The 15,896-nt window shown below is 60.6% G+C and overlaps 1 long non-coding RNA gene across 8 annotated transcripts; it reads right to left on the reverse strand.

Moving 5' to 3' along the window:
- Window positions 1-1,447: 1,447 nt before the first annotated feature.
- LOC141277296 (uncharacterized) lies at window positions 1,448-15,172 on the reverse strand. Of its 8 annotated transcripts, none has more exons than XR_012328424.1 (4): window positions 14,974-15,172; window positions 8,053-8,712; window positions 7,220-7,900; window positions 1,448-7,069 (listed from the first exon to the last, which is right to left on the reverse strand). It is a non-coding gene; the product is annotated as an uncharacterized lncRNA (long non-coding RNA). The 8 variants fall into 8 exon arrangements; XR_012328417.1 differs by having other exon boundaries at window positions 8,053-14,180; XR_012328415.1 differs by having other exon boundaries at window positions 8,053-14,303.
- Window positions 15,173-15,896: the final 724 nt, after the last annotated feature.

A 15,896-nucleotide genomic window follows, 5' to 3' on the forward strand; every position in this document is an offset into this window, starting at 1 on the left:
CCAATTCCCCTTTAACCAGGTACTGACCACTGGTGGCGGGCACGGGGCAGTGTCCATCTTACACCCATTTTCAGATGAGAAAAGGTGGGTCAGAAACAGCTGTGCTTCCCCAGGTTACCAGTGGGGACAAGAGCGCAAAACAAGCCGGGTCTCCTTCCTCCACTCCCACCACCTGCGGTCTGGAGTCGCGAAGACCAGAGTGTCAGGATGAACATGCGCGCATCTGTGTCGTCTGCTGAAACATCTGTGCAAAGGCCGGGAGCAGGCCAGCCTTGGGCCAGACCTTCAGCACCTCCTGCACATAACAAGCGCGGAAAGAGGCAGGATGAGCTTGTGAAAACCGATTCCCCAAATCTCCCAAGATCTCACAACTGGGTCCCCAGCAGGACCCCCACAGAGACCTGACCCACACACACACAGCCCACTCTCAGGCGGAGGGACCTTGGGCAAGTCGCTTTATCCCCTCGGCCTCAGGCTCCCTGCTTGTAAGAGGCCTAGGAAGGGCTCACAGTGTCCTGGTGCCAGGGGTTGAACTGTATCCCCCCCCCTCCAGAAGGCATGGTGACGTCCCAACCCCCAGTGCCTGTGAACACAATCTTATTGGGAGATAGGGTCTTTGCACATATAACCAGGTCAATGTGAGGGCATTGGGGTGGGCCCTGCCCTAACACGACTGGTGTCCTTATAAGAAGAGGAGACAGTCACAGGGAGAAGACGGCCACGTGACAGCAGAGGCAGAGACTGGGGTGCTGTGGCCACAAGCCAGGGGACACCTGGAGTCCCCAGAGCCTGGAAGAGGCAGGAAGGATCCCCCCCGAAGCCTTCAGAGAGGGCGTGGCCCTTTGGACTCCTTGATTCCAGACTTCCAGGCTTCGCGACCAGGAACGAGCAAACTTCTGTTGTTTTCAGCTCCCAGCTGTGGGGCTTTGTCATCCTGGGCGTCCTGGGAAACTCACACGGCTGGTGCTCGAGGTGTACAGTGGGCACTAAATAAACAAGGGGTGTCCAGGTGCTCACGGAACAAGGAATGACGGGACAGAAAGGGACAGGAAGGGAGTGAGCCTGGGGCTTTTAAACTTCGCCCGGGGCTCCCTCCTGCTTACTGTCTGCTCATCTCCCCTGGGCTTTGGGGAACAGGTGCTCCGGCTGGTGGGACGCAGGCCTGACCCCGGGGGCCCACAGCTGGTGGGTATAGGGCCAGACTTCAGGGGCCGACAGCCAGTGGGGTCACAGGGACAGACCTCAGGGACCAATGGCTGGTCAGGGTACAGGGACAGACCCCAGGGGACCCATGCTGATGGGGGTGCAGGGAATGACCCCATGGGCCACCATCCAGACCGAGCCCTGCACCCCAAGAAGTGGGCCAGTCTGCAGAGCAGCTCACATGCAGCTCCCCGCACCCAGCCCCCAGCTGCCCCAGTAAATACACATCTCCTCTGTTTTCGCCATCACCTTTCTTTATTTATTCATTTTGGGGGGTTAAATGAGTGCTTCCTTTTGTTCCCAGCAAATGCGTCTTCCACATTTTTACACGTTTTAAATATTCACTCATGTAAAGGAACGAAGACACACGTAGTTTATTTATTATTTAGGGCACTTTTCCTCTGATAGAACAGAAACCCCACATCTGGAGGGGACTTCTACATTTTACTTCCACTAACGCCTCTCGTTAAAGTTTAAAGCCTGCTTTGTCCCCGTCCTCGAGGGCTGATATTTCCGTCTGTCAGGGAACACGATTGTGCTTGTCGACATGACAGGGAGGAAAAAAGAGCAAACAGGAAGGGAAATGCCAGCCTGTCAGCTGCGCGATGGGGCCAAGGCAATGCAGGCGGCCCTCGGGTCAGGACCGGCCTCGGGAACAAGGCCCCAGACCGGGGCCGGGGGTGGGGAGATGCCGCCCGTCTCCATGGTGACTCGGGACCAGAGAGTCCCGGCCGGCCGCCCACCAGCCCGGGTGGCCGCGGCCTCAGACCCACACGCAGGGGCCTGAGACGGGTTCGGATGCAGACGTGTAAGCACCACACGTGGGGCACGAGGACTCAGCTCGTGTGCACACCCAGAGCAGGGCTGTGGCTCTCCTCGCCTACCGCGTCCACACTCAGATGCACAGAGCGCGGCCTCGCACACCCATGCACACACCGAGGCTGGCCCGCCGGGCATGCCCCCCAACCCTGGGCCTGTGCAGGCAGCCCCATGCGCCCTAGGGCACGTGGTCTGTCTGAGGGCCAGAGGGGCCCGGGGCCCTGAGTCCTGGGTGGGCCCTTAAAGAGTGTGCACGCATGTGTGTAGGAGTATGTGCATGTGTGTACGCATCTGAGAATGTGTGCGTGTGTGTGCGTGTGAATCATGTGTGTGCACGTGTCCGTGAGCACATCTGCACACATGTGTGCGTGTGCCTGTCTGCTTATGTGCACACGTGCGTGCATGTGAGTGTGAGTACCGGTCTGTGTCTGTGTGCGTGTGTGTGTGCACGGGAACTTTGTCCGTCTCACCCCCTCCGTCCACTCTCTAAATGCCTTGGGAAAGATTCCAGAACAGACCCAGTAAAACGCATGGGGAAGGGGCTTACTTTCCACCCCAAGGGCTTCACGTTTCGATGCAGGTGTTTGGGGAACAGAGAACTGGGAACAAGTTACGTCATTACACTACCCGGGTCCCACCTGGTCCAGGCTGTTCCCAGGCCTTCCCAGACCTGGGGTCTCCTGGGAAAGGCTCCCCCTGCCGGGGGCTGAGCTGGCAGCGCCCGGGGCCACCGCCCCTGCAGGCAGCGCCGCCCAGTCCTCCGAGGATGCGGGCTCTCCCCGCTCACACCCACCAGCACCCAGGGGACGGAGCTGGCCGCAGGGTCCTTCCTGGTGGGGACGAGGGGCTGGGCCTGTGTCTCCTTCCTTCTCAGGAGGATTTTCTGATGAAATAGTTTCTGCCTCCCTCTGGGATCTCCGGAGGCCCCAACAGCTAGGGCAGGGGTCCCAGGCCTCGTCGGGAATCACGGCCGATGGCCAGCCTCCCCGTCCCAGGCCCTGATTCTCACCATCAGACCCAAATGCTTGTTTGTAGAATAAATCCTCAGGCAAGATCAAGGGGGCGGAGAATCCCCCACTGCCCAGCCCAGCCACTCCTGGGGCCTCCCAAGCCTCTGGCCTCCAGGGAGAGGCCCTTTGACGCTGGAGCCAGTCGGCTCAGGAAGCTTCCCAGCAGAGCCCGGCAGACGCGGATGGCGTGGGAAGAAGAAGCCGGCCCAGGAGGCGGACGGCCCAGGTGACCTGGAGCAGACGGCAAGACGGCCCGTGCACTGAGAAGGCTCCTCGGGCAGGCAGGGGGCGGGCAGCAAATGCAGGGCAGGGGCCGGGCTGGTCAGCTTTCCCAGGGGAGACCCTGCTGGGGGCAGGTGGAGAGCGGCACCGCCAGCCACGGGCAGAAGGGCCCAAATAATTTCGGTTGCTCACTGCGCATCAGAGGAAGCAGACTGCCTGGGCCACCTCTGCCCGTGCGCCCCTCAGACCCGTGCTCCTCCCCCTTGCTCCCGGCCCTGGTGCGGGCAGCAGCCATGGCTCCCGGAAGGTTCCATCCAGTGGGAGCCCATGCAGGTGACAGGAGGGGCACATGAATCCGGGGAGTTGTCACCTTCTCCCGGCTGGGCTTGCCCCGCCCCCAGGCCCCAGCTCCTCTGATGGCTGTCCCGACTCCTCATGTTCCTGCATCCCGGGCACCTCTCTCTGCCCTCACCCTCCAGGCCAGGGACAGTCAGGTCCTGCGCTGCCCATATTAAATCCTGCTGGGTCTGGTCCCCACCAGGACACTGCAGCCCCCGATCTGTGCCCCTGAGAGCCAGTGCCTTTCCGAGGACGGCAGTGGTCCCAGGAGGCTGGGGGCCAACGATAAATGTTTCCCCAAGAGCTAGCTCTGGAGCCAGAGTGCCAGGGGCTGGGGGACTCCCCTCCTTCTGTCCCTGGTCCTCCCCAGCAGGCCCTGGCCAAGCTCTCCTGTCCCGGGAGCCCCCGAGTGGGGCCTGGCTCTCATCAGACTGGCCCCATGGGCAGAGCCAGCTCTGTTCCCGTGGCGGCCGTGCAGGGGTGACCAGGGGTGCCCTCCACCATCTAGGATCTCAGGGGAGGAAGAGGCCAGAAAAGCTGTCATGGCAACCCTTGTCCCCAGACTTCCAGCTCATAAAGGGTGGGCATAGCCCCAAGGACAGAGCAGGGCATGTGACCACAGGTGCAAGCTGAGTGACCCCAGCCAGGGCTGTGACCCCTCTGGGGTGAGAAGTCATGGCCTGGAAGGGGTGGTGGGAGGGCCATGGGGGCCCACGAGGTGTGGAGGCTGCCATCAGCCAGCAAATGGACAACATGGACACACTGCATGGTGTGCCCTGACGTCTAGGTTTGATTGTGTGGTGTGCCTGCCCAGTGTGGACCCACAGCAGAGGGTGCAGAGCTGGGCCATGAAGCTCTGGGCTCCTGGAGGGAGGCCCAGCTGGGTGGGAAGGACGTGGTCCAGGGCAGTTTCTCCTGCAGGACAGAACCACCAGCCTGGAAAAGATTCTCCCAAGGGCAGGGACCAACACTGATCTGCAAGGAAAGTAGGGCTGCACTCGATTAGTGATGTCTGCCCCAGGCACGGGAAAGGGCCGTAATGGAATGAGTGCCACCTACTGGCCTTTCCCGCCCTAAGGGCACAGCCTAGCACAGGACACAGGGCTGGGAGGTCGCTTTTTCTGTGTTGTCTTCCCGCCAGGCTGTGAACACATCCTGGACTGTGACCTGCTTGAAGACACCAGCATCTGGAGGGCTCAGGGAATGTTTGCTGAGTGAATGAAATGAAGCAACCCATGAAAGGAGTCTGGGGAGGCGCTGGCGGCTCTATCCCCACTCCCTGGTCAGCTAAGTCAGCAGACGTCCCTGAAGGCATAGGACAAGGCTGCACAGGGGACCAGAACCGCCGGTGGGGGGCAGAAGGCTGGGCCGTGTCAGGCAGGCAGGGGTGGGTCCCAAGGCCTGGACCAGGGCTGTTCAGGGTGAGGATGGAGCCGGGGCCCTGATGCAGCAGACACCGTCTCCCATCCGCCTGCCGCTTGTGGCTGCTGACACCAGCATCTCCCCGCTTCAGCTCAGACGGAAACACTGGAAGCGTCACCTCTAATTACTATTTCTCATGCTCGATCTTCTTTTTTTTTTTCAAGAAAGACTTTATGGTGGTGACAAGGATCTTAAAGAGAAGTTCGCTGGGCCCAAATGGGGCCAGGGCCCCTGCCAGGGCTCTCCGTGACTCAGGCCTGAGTGGTCCAGCCTCCAGGACACCACCTGGAGGTCCTGCAAAGGAAGCCTGTAATTAAGACGTGGACACTGGGGACGATCAGGCGCAAGGCCCTGGCCGCCAGGATGACGTTAACAGCCGCCAACTGCCCAGGAGCCCGGTCTTGAGGCAAAGCGGGCAGGGGTGCAGCCTCTGGGACTGGCCCTCTGAGGAAGGGCTGCCAGCAGGCTGCACGCACCCCAGCCACCCTCAGAGGGGTGGCCGGCAGGTACGAGGACCACGCCAGTGACAGAATCACATTTAGAGAAGAGCTGCCTCCGTCCGTGGGGTGAAAACTGCCCCCTGGGAAGAGCCACCCGGAAGCCCCCGGTCGCCCCCTGAGGGCTCGTCATCGGGTAAGAGGCTTGCTCCGGTGCTGCCAGCCTCACTCGGCGCCCACCTCCCGGGCCTCTGGACACCCCTTGTGGAGCAGGTGGGACGAGAGCTGCTCTCCGCACCTGCAGAGAAGATGGGAAGAGAAGCGACTTCCCACGGCCTGGGAGGGGCAACCGGAGAGTCACACGAAGCCGGGGCCCCCTTGGGACCCCACAGGTGTGCACACGCGGGCACCCGCTCCCGCAGCCCCTGCTCTTTGTCTCCGGCGGCCTCCAGGACACTCAGCAGTGGCTCCCGTTGAGGGAAAAGGCACATCGGGCCCAGCTCGACGGCAGCCGCGTCGTGCCTCCTCGCTCTGCCACGGCCTCTAAGTGCCACCGGCCCACGGAGGCACAATCTGTCCCCCGGGCGGCGGGCGCCTGACAGGTGGGTGAGAAATGCCGCCGCAGCGAGATTGATTGAACAGCAAGGCGGCGGCCGGGATGGTGCTGGCTGGTCCTCCCACACTGAATTATCTCTGGCAGAAATAAAAATCAGCAGAGCGCTGGGTTTAGATGGGCTACGATCTGTTAGCAGGAAATTGGACTGTCACCAGCGTGCCATGTTCATTTTGGCTGATTAAAGAGATATTAATCTACTGTCACTGCTACAGCTCTGTCGGCAGAGCTAACAGGCCACGGAGGCAGGGCTGCCTCGGGGGCAACAGCAGACACGGCCACGCAGCACACGGATCTGCTCCAAGGCCACCGCACCTGGGAGGGGCTGCCGCCCTCCCCGGGGACACGACAGGTCCCCGGAGCAGTCACCAGCACCAAGGGCACAGAATAACCACTGTGGACCCAAGGCTGCGGGCGCCCCAGTTCCCGAGCTGCATCTGTTCTTCTGAGGGGTGGGCGCGTCCCCGCACCTAGGGTCACCTGCGGGGCCTGCCCTCACCTGCAGAGAAGGGTGGGAACGTTACCCACGGTGCTGCCACGTCTCCTGCCAGGCTCGGGTCCCCGCTGGCCACAGGCTTGACGGGACCAAGCAAACGTCAGGATGGTTTAGCAAGAGTGGCTTTGTGGGCTCCTGGAGGCGCAGACCCACAGAGGAGACCCTCGCCAGCGGTGTCCCCCGCAGGCCCCGACGGGCTGCTCAGAGACCAAGTCAAAGGCTCCGTCCACGTGGACACAGCCCAGGGGCCGCCCACACTTCCTCAGCCTGGCGCTCTGGCCAGCGGGGTCCCACCTGGTCCAGAACGGCCTGGAGGAAACGCACTGGACGGTGATGTGGCGCCTACTGAATACCTTACCAACCCAGCTCCCCTGGGAGTGCCTCTGGGGTCGAGTCCTATTATGTTAAGACCCACACAGACAACCTCATTTTACCTTAATTATCTCTTTAAAGATGCAGATACAGCCATGTCCTGAGGCACGAGGGCTTGGTGTTTCAACATGTAAATCTGGGGAAATAAAAACACCCACAACACCTCCTTTTCCTCAAACCTCGTCCCTCCTCTGAGCAGCGGTGGCTTATGGGGAACGAAGCCCAGCCTCTCTAGGGCATCACACAAGCACCAGTGCGGTCCCAGGCGAGGGGAGGGGACCCTCACCAGCTCCCGCTGAGTCCGCGGCTGAGCTGATCGGAGTTTGGGGGCAGTTCGCCTCGAATCCCTCGCAGCCGCTCCATCAACATCCGGAGGCCGAGCGCGGCGGTGCGTGGGCCGCATGAAATATTCAGGAGAGTTCTATTAGTGAATTAACTATTTATCGATTTATAATTTAAAAGAGGCATGCCCCGCCGCTAACAAAGATCCCACACCGACTCTTGATTCTGAGAGCCGTGGCGCACCACTGCCCCCAGAGACTCCCAGTGGCAGCCCCGGAGGGCAGGGGAGGGCGAGACGGGGGGCCCAGTGCGGCCCCTGCCCAGCGACGTCTCCTGTGTCCCGAGACCTGAGCCACGCTGGCCACGTGGCTGCCGCTCCGAAAACCCACCGAGACACACGGCTTACACGTATCCGCTCATTCGGGCCTCACGGACCCCCGACAAGCTCGTCTTTTTAAGAAAATTAATCTTTCTTAGAGCAGCTTTAGGTTCAAGCAAAACTGAGGGAAAGGCACAGCGAGTTCCCAGATCTCCTGCCCACATCCCGCCTCCACACACACCCTCCCCTCTGTCAGCATCCCCGCGGAGGATGTATCTGTCACAACCGACACACCTGCACTGACACGTCGTGACCACCCAGAGTCCACAGTCTGCACGTCGCGGTTCCCTCTTGCTGTTGTACATTCTACGGGTTTGGACAAATGTAGAAAGACACGTATCCATCATGATGGTGTCATACAGAGTGTTCTCACTGCCCTAAAATGCTCTGCTCTCTGCATGCTCATTCCTCCCCACCCAACCCCTGGCAAGCCTTTTTCCCGTCCCCGGAGACTGGACCTTTCCGGAATGTCACAGAGCTGGAATCACAGAGCGTAGCCTCGTCTCGCCTGGTAACGTGCGTCTAAGTCTGGAGGCAGGTGTGCTGGTCGTGCCCGTTTTGCAGACTCAGACAGGAAATGCAATCAGCCAAGGCCACCCATGGGCCCCTGGCGGAGCCTGGATGGACACCTGCTCCAGACCCTTCTGCTGCCTGGTGGTCCCAAGGGACGCCGGCACACAGAGGCCCCAGACCCGGCCAGACGCAGCCCTGTCGCGGGCAGTGTGGACCCAGCCTGCAGTTCTCCGGCCGAGGCCTGACCCCGAGTCTTTCCCAGCCACACTTCGGAGCTGGCGCAGTGCTGGGCCAGCCTCTGCGGAGGGGACAGAGGGGACGCCAGAGCTCCCTCAGCCCCGCCCTCACTCCCAGGACCAGGACTCGACACAGACGTCAGGATTATGGGGGTTGAATGGCACGCGCTGTAAATAATCACTGTTTTAGGACGCGCACATCACGCCCCTAACGGCGCTGCCGGGGCTCAGGGTGAAGCCCAGGAAGATAATTACCAGCACATCAGGCTCCAGGTGGTAACGATGTCTATTAGAGACGACAGGCCAGGTGGTAACGACGTCTGTTAGAGACGACACGCCAGGAAAATCCCTGGATTTTCAAGCTCCCCCCTGTGGAGACAGGCACTCCCGCACAGCCTCCCCTCCCCGCGGTCAGCGCCCCGCCCAGGACGGGAGCTTGACGCACACCGTGGATACACCCTGCAGAGGGGTGCCCGGCTCCGGCTGGGGCACCGCCCAGGCCCTCCCGCGGAGGGGTCTTCTGTGAGCACCCCAGGGCAACCTCCTCCCTCTGCCTTATCTGTGAGTGCCTGTCCAGGCTTGAAGGGTCAGCCGTAGCCTGGACACCATCGCTAGAATCCTGGCAAGAAAGAGATGGCCTGGGCCCGCAGGAGAGGAAGGGGAGGCTGTATGGGGCTGTCTACAGGGGCTCGGTAGGCTGAGGGCCCAGCAACAGGTAAAGGATGAAGAAACTCAGCAGCAGTGGTTTTAACCCCCCAGGAGGAAATGGGTCCCTCTCCAGCCCTCTGACCTCAGGGCCCAAACTCCCCGGGAAGCCAGAGGGCAGCGCAGCAGAGAGGGGTCCTTACAGGTCAGCCTCAGGGACACAGGGTCAGGCGGCAGAGGAAGATAGTGGGCCTGCAAGGGCTGGAGGGCAATGTCCACGGGGGGCGCTCACTAGCCCCGATGGACCTGTCACCCGTCGGTCACTGGGGGACTTGCTGGTGCCCAGCAGCTGCAGTCAGTGTCAAGGGCTGCAGCCCCAACTTGTGCTGAATTTCGGGGAGACACTGCTGGCTGGTGGGCAGGGCTGCCCTGCTGCCCGGTCGCTGTGGACTGCTCAGTCAGCCTGGGACCATCCACTTGGGTCCAGCGTGCCTAGCCCAGGGCAGCGGTTGAACCATCAGAGGACCGACCGCCCACCGTCAAGATCCTCTGGGCCTCTGTCTGCGTGGAGGCCCCACACCAGCAGCTATCGGAGGGGAAGATGGGTGGGAAGGCCAGATGTCCAGGCTGCCCCCTGAGCTGATGACTGGATGAATGAATGAGTGAATGCATGAATGAATGCATGAAATGCAAAGGACCCTGGGAGTTCTGCAGATGGAGCCCTGCCCAGGATCCCCTTCTGGTGTTCCAGGATCCATCAGGGTGAGCGGCTTGCAAACAGGCTGGGCCAGGGAGACCGAGCCGGCATCTCCGTGCCCCCAGCCAGCCACTCAGAGGCGCTGCGTCCCAGTCGGGGCCAGAGCTCGCCGCCCAGAGTCAGAAGGCAGCTGAGGGATCCCTTGTGGCTAAGGGGCTGCCTTTCTGGAGAAAGAAGACCGCCAACCAGGTTTGTGCCACAAAACGGATCTTCCCATTCTTGAAGAAGCAGAAATGAACGTTTCCAGGGTGTGTGCTCGAGGCTTGCCTCTTCTCATCCGCACGGAAGCCTGGGAGTCGGGCCGAGAGCCTCTCAGGGGCTCACCAAGGCTGTGTCCACGGTCACCTGGGGCAGCACAGGGCTCGAATGCAGGGGGCACAGTGAGAGGCGGGGCTTGCGCCTCTGTCTGTGGGGGTCGGTTTCTCCGAAGCTTCACTCCCATTACTAATGGGCTGTGAGGCCAACACTCCTGCGAGAGCCAAAGGAAGGGGGCTCCAGTCCACCCCGCCCCCCCCGTGGGGCTGATGCTGGGCGGGAGACCGGGAGGGCGAGGCTGTCTCCCTGCCAGTCGGAGCCGTTTGGTTCCCTTGGACGTCCCGGGTACGTGCACCCGCACCCCTTCATTCATTCATTCAGCAAGTACTTCCCGGGGCGCCTGCCGGGCCCCAGGCTCCGAGGCAGGTCAGGGGAGACAAAACAAACAGGGCGCCTGACCATGGAGCCTTCCCCTATACAGAGAGACCGAGAATCAGCAAATGAAAGAGAGCGGAGAGCACCATGCGGACAGGACGAGGCCAACCCCACAGGCATGACAGGCGAGCATCCCAAGGGACCTCGAGGGTGAGTCGGGAGCAGAGCAGCCGGGTGGACGTCAGGGCAGAGGTGGCCCTTCGGGGAAGTGGGCGTGGGATGTCCCGCACCTCGAGGTGCGGGGGGGCTGTGTGCTTCATGGGATTAACTTCTACCCGGATAATAAAGAGAGGATGGGAGGAAAGAAAACACCAGGAGACGTGCTGGGGAGAGACCAGGGCTGCCCTGGATCGGAGGCAGGGAAACCGGCCCCAAGGACGCATCGTGGTGTCGTCTGGCTCTGAGCAGCAAGAAGGACCCTGTCCTGCAAAGCCTGGGGCAAGAGCAGTGGGGGGAGGGGAGTAAGCACCCCGTGGGTGGGGGCGGCTCTAACAGGGCCTGGCCAGCGGACCCCCGGCCTCCCAGCACCGTGCCCATCGTGCTTCCCACCTTCTCCCTCCGAGGCCCGTGCAGAGGACGGTCCCCATGTCACCGCCCGCTGCTGAAATACGCAGGGTGGTTCAGGTTCTCCTGACTGGACGCCGTGCCAGCAGTGACCCGAGGATCCAAACTGCCTCTGCTGAGGGTCTGGGACAGCTTGACCGTGTCCTTGCCAAGGAAAACGGGCCCCTAGAAGCCTGGGCCCCACAATGGCTTCACAGCTGATGGAACGGTCACCTACGTTCCTTTTGAAGTCTGTACCTTGGGGACCAAGTGGTGGCCACACTTGACCATGACGGTAGGAGTGGCCACTGCAGAGGGGCCACAGGGGGCTGACGTCCATTCCCAGGGGAACTCGTGGGGCTGGTGAGCGGCCGTGGGGTCCTGGGTGGTGGAGCAGGGACGTTTGGTTGGACGTGGCCAGAGATGAAGGTCTTGGGCTCTGCGTCTCAGAAAGAGAACCCACCCCCACCCCCCAACCCCGCCAGAGAAACTCGCCACCATTGTCAGGAGACCCTGGCACAGTTCCATCAGGCAGTCGCTTGGCAAAGAGCTCCTGGTCTCCCCGAGATCCAGCCGCATCCCCCCTCTCGCATCTGGGCCACAGCTGAGTCAGATCTCAGCCTCTCTCCTGACTTAAATGCCCCGAGAAGAGGAAGCTTTGCAACAAAATCTCAGGAGATGGCTGGAGAGCCAATTTTCAGGTGTTGCTCCAAGCATGAGATGCAAGGTCAATTCCATCTGAGTTTCCCGACATGGGTTCACTCATCAGAGCTCGTGGACTTGCTGGGTTGGCTGACGCAGCTCCAGGAGGTTGGCCGCTGGCGGACAGAGCCTGGGCTAAACGGCGGCCAGCGGCCGAGCTGAGAACTTCACGTGCAGCCCACACCCCACGGCGCCTGGGAGCTGGCCTGGGAAAGAAGGCATCGGCGAGGGGCCTCCGCTCCATGCTCCGTGTGTGTCAAATGCCCCCGCCTCCCTCTTACGAGGACGCTTACGAGGGCTTTTAGGGCCGACCCGGATGGTTCAGGATGGGCTCCCATCTCAGCATCCTGGCCTCGATCCAGCCGCAAAGACTTCGTTCCCAGGTTCCAGGAGGAGGACCTTGCATATTTTGGCCGCATTCCAGCCGGCCATACACATTGGGGCGGGACCCCGATTCCAGTGGGAATGACAAGGTCCTGAAGTAGCCACAGTCAGGCCATCAACCAGCTGAGGACAAGAACCGTGCCGGGCTGTGGATGGAGTGGCCATTAGAAGGGGTAGTGCCCATCGTCACGGCTACCTGATCCCCGCATCTCTTGGGACAGAGTAGGCGGAGGGTCCAGGGAAATGTGATCGACCCACACAACAGGACACCTCCCTGATTAGAGCTGTCACTGTGAGAGTCGTGCCTGTCACCCAGGTCCCCTGAAGCCGGTTCACAATCTGAGTCCCAGGTTGAGGGCAGATGGGGGCCTCCAGGAAGGATCCAGAAACACCAACCCAAGAACAAACTCTGATCTGCCCCAAAGAGGCCTGCAGGCTATTAGCAGGCTGTCTGTGCTCCCAAAACAGGCTTGCAGACATTACAGGTTCCTGGGGACCCCAAACACCACGGCACCCCCCAGCCACATGCTCAGGTGACACAAAAGAGCCGGCCCTCATCCACCCCAGTGGGCTCTGTGGCCTCAGGGATTGGAATACACGTGTGGGAGGTGGACGGGTCTCAGGGAAGGACCCTGGATAAGCTCTTCTCAACCTCCCGGCCGAGGACCTTCTTCACGGCGGGGCCGTCCCGTGCATTGCAGGGCGTTTAGCAGCACCCTGGCTCCTACCCCACTAAATACCAGTGTCCCCCCCCAGTTGTGACGACCGAAAAGTGCCCAGATGCTGCCAGATGCCCCTGGGGGGGAGGGCCTCCCGCAGTCGAGAGCCACTGCTCTGGATTCTTCTAAATTTAATCAGGTGATGAGCCTTGGTGCTTTCTCCAGTCGTGGAAACTCTATTGAGAAAATCAGCAAAGCCGCGGGCAGGACACACGATGGATTTGGTGAACGTGTTTTCCCTTGTGTCCACGTGGAGCGTGTGCTCCCACACGGCAGACGTGATGTCCCCTTTTGGATCCTGTCTTCGACCCCTGTTAGTCTCCCACGTAATGCCATAATCTTATCTACAAAGATCTCAGTCGCCCTGAGGTCACAGGGCGTCGCCCTGGTCCATCGAGCGCGACACCAAGTCCACCGATCCTGGAGAGCGGGAATTGGCAAATGTCATGGATGACTTGATAAGATCCATGTGCACCAGAGGGTGGATAATAAACTCATGAAAACTGAGGGGTCAGATGCGTGGGTGAGGCTTCTGGGGGACCAGGTCTGAAACATGGATCCTCTGAGGGGAAGCAGAAGCCGCCTCTCACGTACTGTGCCTAGAAGGAGCAACGCCATTCGGGGAGCTGTCTGGATCGTGGAAGCAAATCACCCCACACTCCCCCCGCTACACCCAGGAGTGGGCTGCTCCTATTTCCAGGGTGATCCAGAGGTTTCCAGTTTTGAGCAGAGCCCAGGGCAAGAGCTGTGGATGTGGGCTGCGGGACGCTCTGCTCTGCTGGCGTCATCACCCGGCATTTCCAACGGCGACGGAAGTGTTTGTAGCAAATAGGGCCGCTGCTTGGAACCCGAAAGGAACCGGAGCCGGGAATCACCGTGCAGAAAGCTAGGGTTTGGAAGCAAAGTCATGTCTCCCCCGAGAGTAACTTCTCCTCTGAAGGATGAGCTCCTGGTCCCCTACTGTGCCCCAGACCCAATGCCTGACTGCTGACATCAGGTCAATCTGAGCTGTTCACCACCCACCGGGTTATTCGGGCCGAGAAACCGTCAGGTCAAGCGTGGCGGCACCCATCTGTCACCGCATAGGAACGGCGTCTCGGAACTCCAGCTGGTCAGGAAGGGACAAAGATGCGGAGAGGAGAGGTGGCCAGGACTCCTGGAAAACGCATCCTTTGACCCATTACCATCCTCCCTCGCCCACAGCTTCACGGGAACTTCCTTAGAGTTTTGATGGAAGACAAAAAGCTTAGGCTTGGTTTATACATGGTTCTGAATGGTTTCTGTCACCGGCCAGAAGTAACTTAGAGTGATGCAGCGCTAATCCGGCTGGTCCTGAAGATGGAGGGGCAGGAAGCCATCCAGCGGGCCGAACACCCAACACCATATGTGCTTGTCCTCTTTATCAAGACAGAAAGGTGGCCACAGGTGGGATGGATACCAACTCCAGAGATTCCAGAGATGTACCAGTGGTTGCCCAGCATGCCCCGGGGCTTAGAAAGAGGAAGCTGGTGACCTGGAATCTGAAGGAAGGGTCTGGGGTGGCCCTTCTGGAGCAAACACAGCTGTGAAGATGCTCTTGCCCCGTCAGGTGCACAGAAGGGCGTCCATGCAGACAGAGGAGGCTCTGGAATCCAGGCAGACCACCTGGGGGGAACGTCTCCCCAGCTGCCCTGGTGCTTGCTCAGGGTCCCTCACAGAGTGGCCGTGGTGGCAGGGAGGGTGATTGTTGTGGACTGAGTTATGTCCCCCAAAAAACATACATACGAGTCCTAACACCTAGTACCTGTGACCCTGATGATTTAGGGCAGGGTCTTCTTCGCAGATGGAACCAACTGAAGATGAGGTCATTAGGCTGAGCCCCAACCCAATGGACTGGTGACATTCTAAGAAGAGGATAAGGCCATGTGACGACAGAGGCAGAGATTGAAGTGACGTAGCCACAAGCCCAGGAGTACCTGGGGCCGCCAAAAGCAGGAGGGGGCCGGCAGGACCCTCCCTTGGAGCTTAGGACGGAATCCCCTGGATTTCAAACTTCTGGCCTCCAGACTGGGAGAGAACAAATTTCTGCCGTTCTAAGCCCCCTGGTCTGTGGCACTTTGCTGGGTGACCCATAAACAGAGGTTAGGCTGGGGTTCAGTGATGCGGGCTTCAGGCCAAGCTCAGCCCCGTTACCTCTGCCCTGTGACTTACCTGTCCCAAACAGAAGCTCCCGCTGGGACCCTCGTGTGGCACATTTTCCTGGGCATTTTGCCACCCGCTGGTGTCTGGCAGGTGACCCTGGACCTCTGCCGTCACAGAGGGGCAGCAAGTTGTCCTCTCCGCATGGAGCTCGCCTTCCCTGCCGTGAGGCCTCGGAGGGCTCAGCCGCCTGTGGACGTGCGTTACACACCCGTCCCCAAGCTGGCACTCCACCCAGCACTGCTCCCGACCAAAGATGCCCATTCATGGTAAAAGTATGTGGGTGGGCTCAGCGATGGGCTCTGCCCTCCCGTTTCTCTGGTCCCCGTCACGTCAAGCCTACTGAAGCCTCCGTCCGGTGCCAGTTGGGCTGCCACACCATGAAAGGCTGGGCCTCTGTCCCAGGGTGTGATTTATGTCTTGAATCAACAAGCTGCTTGTCCCAAGGCCAGATTCCAGGTCCAAGAAGCCAGGGGCAGAAGTGGTGCCTCTCACTCACACCTACTAAACTAGGACCTTTGCTTCCCGACCCTGCGGCCTTGGACTCTCCTGGTTCAGATGCCCTGATTCCCGAGAGAGATGCTTCCTCCAATTGACATAACAGTGGTTCCACGGAATAGAAGTCGAGACTGGCAGCTGGCCTTTGGGGCCCCGCCTACCCCTGAGCCAACTGGCCCGGTGACAGTGCGTGTGCCACCGGGGGCTGTTGACGCCCCCTGCAAAGGGGACATTGGAGGAGGAAGACTGGGCCCCAGGGCACCCCCCCCCCCAGTGTGAAAGTCAGTGGAGAAGCACAGCATCTGAAAAAGGGAAAAGCAGGATTCCCGAGGATTCAGACCCTTTAACGAGGTTACACTGAGTCACCCCACCCGGACAGAACCCCAGCCAGCTGAGATGCCAGGTGAGCCAAGGAGACAGATCGAGCAAAGATGGTA

The sequence above is a fragment of the Tursiops truncatus genome, chromosome 1 (assembly GCF_011762595.2).
Source record: "Tursiops truncatus isolate mTurTru1 chromosome 1, mTurTru1.mat.Y, whole genome shotgun sequence".
NCBI lineage: Eukaryota > Metazoa > Chordata > Mammalia > Artiodactyla > Delphinidae > Tursiops > Tursiops truncatus.